General features: G+C 40.6%; 1 non-coding gene across 1 annotated transcript; it reads right to left on the bottom strand.

The window, feature by feature from the left end:
• Window positions 1-4,272: 4,272 nt before the first annotated feature.
• On the bottom strand, window positions 4,273-4,379 carry LOC131226358 (small nucleolar RNA R71). The gene has a single exon (XR_009161748.1). It is a non-coding gene; the product is annotated as a small nucleolar RNA R71 (small nucleolar RNA).
• Window positions 4,380-6,645: the final 2,266 nt, after the last annotated feature.

The following is a 6,645-nucleotide window of genomic DNA, read 5'->3' as shown; positions in this document are numbered from 1 at the left end:
TGTATGTATGTGGTGGGCCCTATGTGGGACCCACCTACTAGACAGGATTGCTGGAGTACCCACACCAGCTATATAGCTGATGTGTTGATGTCAGTTCTGTGGGCCCCAGCAGCATGTAGCTGCTGTGATGACGCTAGCAAGTTCTGAGGCCCCTGCATGATGTAAGTGTTGTATCACCATCCATTGCTTGGACGGTAGACCACCTTGGTGTGTGCATTACATCTAAACCGTCCATCCAAATGGTGAGCTCATCTTAAGGCTAGACTAAAAATGAGGCAGATCCGTATATCGGGTCGACCACACTGCAGAAAACAGTGGAAGATTGAACGACTACCATTGAAATCCTTTTGGTATCCCAGAGGTTTTGGATCAGTATGAAAATTATTTTTCCACTTAATTCAGGTCCTTGTGACCGTATAAACAGATTAGATGGAAATAAACGTGATGGCGAGCCCCAGCCCAGTGAATTGTTTAATGGCGGAAATCATTATCTCCACTGCTATTTGTGGTATGGTCTAGATGATCCTCCGATGTGATCCATTTTTTTGGGTAATGGTCTAAAATGATCTTAACATAAATGTATGGTGTAGATGGTGCGACCCATGTAATGCGGCCCACTTGATGTATATGGGGCCCATGTGATGCAGCCCACTTGATGTATAAGAGGCCCATTGGTGCGGCCCATGCGATGTAGCCTATTGTGATGTATTTGAGGCCCATGGGATGTGGCCCATTTGATGTATATGAGGCCCATGTATTGCGGTCTATTTAATGTATATGAGCCCATGTATTACGGACCATTTGATGTATATGATGCCCATGTATTGCGGCCCGATGTGATGTATATGAGGCCCATGAGTGAGGCCCAATGTGATGCATATGTGGCCCATGAGTAAGACCCATCATAGTGTACATTAGACCCTTTATGTTAGGCTCATTATGTTGTGTATGAGGCCCTTGCATGAGGTCATGGGCCTACCATCCGCTTGGCTCTATATAAGTCACCCTTTGGGAACAATGTTGGTTAAATGTGCACATTGTGACCTTCCTTTAGGCCTTGTTTGGCCTATTCTCATCATTCTCTTAGTGGGACAACCCAAATTATTGGGCACCATTGACGTTGCATGGTCCATCCTCGCCATAGACTCCGTACTACTGAAATTGATATATCCACGGCCGAGGGCTGATCTTTTTATCATGGTTTAGATCGACTATTCATCTATGGACCTTGCCTTGCATATAGACCAATTATTGATGCCGATTATCAATATCGATTATGAGTATATGACAGCATAACATCATGATACATGCCCATATGTATCATCTGCATGCTTATGATGCGATGAGGTTAACCATTGCATATGCCTCCTAGCAAGTTGTTTATGGGACTCCCTGATAGGCAGTGTTGTCCCTCATGAGTGCACAATACACATAGGATTGATGCATGACTGGATTGTATGACTCATGCATATTGCATTGTGTGATATGGTATGCCCTATCGACATTAGGGGCGTGGCCTCCACAGGCACATCATGGAGAGCCGGATTGGATACCAGAAATACTGTTACTAGCATCGGGGCGCCATATATGTCCCTGGGTGAAAATTCCTAAACCTGATGGTATTAGAGGATGACTCCAACGTCGAGACCAAGTGGATACATGAGTGCAAGCGGGCTAAATACCAGGAGCCGCGTATCCCAATGTGTCATGGTCGGTTGGAAGGGGGTGTAGCCTTACCCACCCGAGGGTAGGGGGCATTGCTAAGTTGAGTATGACCAGCTCGTAAATGGGTCCGCTATCGACGTGCCGGATATGTATTTGCAGCTTATTGGCCAGGTGGATGGTGAGGTTTCTTACGCTCACTTAGACTGCGCGCGTGGGAAAGGGGCAATGTCATTTGGAGTGTACTAAACTCCAGTGACTATCCAAAGTGAAAACTGTACTAATATTTGATGCTCTAGTGATGAGCTGCATTGATATCTGGACTCGAATGAGGATTGGTATGCTTGAGTTGTATCTTGCATTGCATGGCCTTGGTATGGCCGACATCATTCATGTCTTGCATCACATAGCCTTAGTACGGCTAATAGTATTCATGGACTTACCAATATTTTTGCATTACTCTGATATTGCATACTTGCATTTCTATTGCGTGTACACACTTTCACCACCCTCTAAGTTTTCTATAACCTTATGCACAATTGATGCATGCAGGTGACGCTAGGACACCACAACAACATTGAGCTTGGAGTGTACAACCAACTTTTGGAGCTTTTGATTATCGATATTGTATTTCCTTTACGCATTGTACTCAAAGTTTTTGATCTTAGTAGATTTGTGATGATGTTATTAGTTGTTGTTTGTGGGTTATATTATGGTTATGCTTATTGTGAATCAAATTCATATTGAAAAATCCTCCTTGTAGGATCCTAGGATCGGAACCTGGTATATGGGTGCTAGGAGCCGAGAATGGGGTACTTAGGGGGCTGTCAGCACCAGATTTGCCGATCGGGAATTTTGTAAGCCCAATTTCTAAGTTTGGGGCGTGACACCATCAATAAGAGTTTTCTTTCCCTTTACTTAATTTCTGTTTATGTTGTTTTTTTAAAGTGATTTTTAGGTTAATCATGTCTAGGATAGGCCAAACCTCTTATATAGGGCTAAGAGGTGAAGCTTGTAGCGTGATGGGTTGTTTTTATGCTTTGATTCAATATTTTAATTGAAATATCTTTGATTGTAGTTTGATTATAAGGAATGCTTTTAGTTTTTAATGGTTTGTTGTGACTTAAATTACAATGGATTTGCGATAGCTTTGAGCATGTTCTTTGCATTATTGTGATTATGAAATTAGGAACCCTGTTGTTCACCATCGCCCCTTGGACATGGTTGGATGATGGAATCCTTCCAATCTTTATAATTATCTCAGAGTGTTTGTGGATTAGTAAATTCTGTTGTTTGCTTTGTCTCATGGACATGGTTTTGTGATGGAATCAATGCTAGTTCTCATACCTCTCATCTATTGAGGACTAGATCAAAGGAAGTTCAGAATTGATTTTTAATGAAATATCTTCCAACTGGATGAAGATAGGACTCTAATTCCAGTTGTGTTCTTGAATCAAGCATAGATCTCCCTGATCTCTACAAGTGGATCCTTAGAAACCCTAGTTTCCCACCTTTGAATTTCACAAGTTTTAGTTAATAATTCACCATTATTCTCCTACATTCTCATGATTTAGATTACATCTTCTTCTAGTTCTAGTTCTGGTTACTTTCAGAATACGTACAAGGTTCAATCCCTGTGGATTCGACCTCGATCTTACCGAGATTATTACTGCATCACAACCCTATAGTTGGGGTGGTGAACATGTTTTTGGCGCCGTTGCCAGAGACTGATGGTTACGTGTTTCTTAGATTAACTAGTTTTAGAATTAAGTTAAGATTAGGGTTTTCTAATTCTACGTTTAGAAAATTTCCTAATTTGATTTTAAAAACTTCTTGTTTCATTTTTAGAAACTTTCCAATTTTAGAATTTTTATTTTTAGAAACTGACTTGTTTTGTTTTGTTTTGCAGGACCTTAACTTAGGAACTTCTAATTTGGTAACTTCTTTCCAACTCTTCTTTCTTTCTATTTTTAGATTTCTATTTCCTTTCTTTCTTTTTAGGTTTAGGTTAGAATATGAGATTGAGGGCTGAGTGTGTTTCATGCCCAAGTGGGTCCGTGACAACACTTGACGTCTTTTGAGTGAAGGAGGATTGGTTGAGGGGTTATCTATTCATCACAGGATTAGACACCACTCGAGATCCTCAAAGTTAATTGAAGTGATGACTACAAATCAACTGGTTAATCAACTGGAAAGACAACCTCAACCTCGGGTTGAGGAAGTCAAGGATGAGAATGAGGTGCATCAAGCACTCCCACCTCGTACTTTACGAGATTATTTACGGCGGGGGTGAGCACGCCCTTATGCATGGTTTTTCTAGAGAATACAGGACACATGGATATTAAGCCAGGGGTGATCCAACTCCTTCTAAAATTCCATGGACTTGAATTTGAAAGTTCATATTTGTACCTGAAAGAGTTTGATAAGATTATAGCTACTTTATAATTTCCAAACGTATCTGAGGACACGGTCAGACTGAAACTCTTTCCCTTTTCTTTGAAAGAGAAAGCTAAGACATGGTTGGATTCACTATGTCCCAGATCTATTGGCACATGAAATGATATGATAAGGGAGTTCATAAAGAAATTTTTTCCACATCACAAAACGAACACCCTTAGAAAGGCAATCATGAACTTCACCCAAAAGGAGGGTGAAACATTTTTCCAATATTGGGAGTGGTTCAAGGATCTTGTTAGTTCATGCCCACAACATGGTTTTGAAACGTGATGTATTACACACTTTTTTATGATGGACTGACGTCTTCCATGCGCCAATTGGTTGAGACAATGTGCAATGGGGAATTCATGAATAAAAATGTTGATGATGTGTGGGACTACTTGGATAGACTTGCTGAAAACGCACAATTATGGGACACTTACCCAAAATCAAGCACCACTTCTAGGCCCACTCAATCAAAGGAGAGGGGAGGATCATACCTTCTTAAAGAGGATGATGATATCAATGTTAAAGTGTCTAATCTCATAAGGAAATTTAAGGCCATGGAATTAAAGAAGGATAGGGTTAAGGAAACTGTTTGCGGTATTTCACACAATTGAAAATTGTCCAACAATACCTGCCTTTCAAGAGGTATTGAATGAGCAATCCAATGCCGTGAACAATTACCAAAGACCTTTCAATGGACCTACCTCTAATACATACAATCTTAGTTGGAGAAATCATCCAAACTTCAGTTGGAGGAATGGACAAACTGCTACTCCTCAAGGTTTCTTTAATCAAATTCCAAATCAAGTGAAACCTTAAGAAGAACCAGTTTAAAATTCCACACAAACTTAAGAGCTTACTCAAGCAAGACGAGAACTTACGAAATATATGTAAAAGATGGATTCACGTGTTACGGTTATAGAAAGGGGGATGCTTCCCACTCAACCTCTCCTCAATCCTAAACCACAATACGAGATAAGTGATCCAAGCTGTTCAGATCAGATGGATCAAGCTAAATCTATCACCACTTTTAGGAGTGGGAAGACCATTGATAAAACTATTCCGGTTAGGGCTAAAAAGCGTAAGGACCTAAAAGAGGACAACAATGATAAACCTAGCTTTTCCCCATAAAAATTAGAACTGGAACTTCAAGGCAAGCCGGTTTCTCCATTCCCCAACGGTTGGTTACACCAAAACCTCTCTCTAACTCTCAGGACATTCTAGAGGTGTTGAAACAAGTGAAGGTCAATATTCCTCTACTAGATGCGGTTAAACAAATACCTTCATATGCCAAATTTTTGAAAGACATGTGTACGACCAAAAGACGGTAAAATATTTTAAAAGAAAATCTTCTTAACTGAGAAAGTGAGTGCCATCCTAAAGCAAGATGTGCCACAAAAATTCAAAGATCCTGGTAGCCCAACCATACCTTGTGTAATTGGGAATTATCGAATTGAGCACGCACTTCCTAACTTAAGAGTAAGCATAAATCTAATTCCCTACTCGGACTACAAATAGTTAGGTTTGGGTGAATTGAAACCCACCCTAACCACATTACAACTTGCTGATCGCTTAGTTCGTGTACCGAGAGGAATAATCGAGGATGTGTTGGTCCACGTTGACAGATTCTACTACCTTGTAGATTTTATCGTCCTGAATATGGAACCCATCAGTAACATGAGAACTCAGATTCTGGTCATTCTTGGTCGCCCATTCCTTGCCACTTCAAATGCAATCATCAATTGCAGGAATGTAGTCATGAGTATGTCTTTCAGGAATATGACATTGGAGTTGAGTATCTTTCTCAAAACTGGCAGACGGTTAGAGGATGATGACGATTTTCATGACATTAACATGATTGACTCTTTCGTGGAAGATAGAACACCTTAGACCTTATCCTTTGACCCTCTAGAGACGTGCTTGCTCACTCCCATGATTTTGATGATGACATGATTAGGGAGATGAGTGCCATGCATGATACTGTGCCGGTACTTGAAGTTAATCATGGAGGCCATAATTTAAAGAATTTCTCCAAACTAATGAAGTGCTTATACCGTCTAACCTCAAGGCACCGAAGCTTGATGTAACGTTTCAGAAAAATTCGTACAAAGACCCGAGTACCACCTCAGGTAGAAATCCCTAAGGATCGTATCCTGTAGAAATTTAGGTGAAATTTAGTTAAATACTAAACTAAATAGGTGGTGGATTTAGCTTGAACCACTATATATATAAATGGCAAGACCCAAAACTATCAAAAGCAATGACTCAACACTACTTAATAACCTAGGAGAAATCCCGAAAGCCAGTTGCTCGGGAGCACATTGAAACTCCGAATCGGACCTGGACCGCACGTCAAAAGTCTGATGACCACAAAACTATAGTGTTATGTTTGCCTTACTGGGATTGATGAACATCACGGGAATCGACCCCAAATAGTATCCAGGAATGCACAACTTGAGCCCTGAGCGAAGTGTGTGAGAAACGCGAATATCCTTAGAAAAGGTATTGAAACTTAAGTGAATTGGGCCATTTACTTGTGGG

Source organism: Magnolia sinica, chromosome 14 (assembly GCF_029962835.1).
Source record: "Magnolia sinica isolate HGM2019 chromosome 14, MsV1, whole genome shotgun sequence".
Lineage (NCBI taxonomy): Eukaryota > Viridiplantae > Streptophyta > Magnoliopsida > Magnoliales > Magnoliaceae > Magnolia > Magnolia sinica.
The sequence above is the reverse complement of the archived record's forward strand: the minus strand, read 5'-3'. Positions and strand labels throughout refer to the sequence as shown.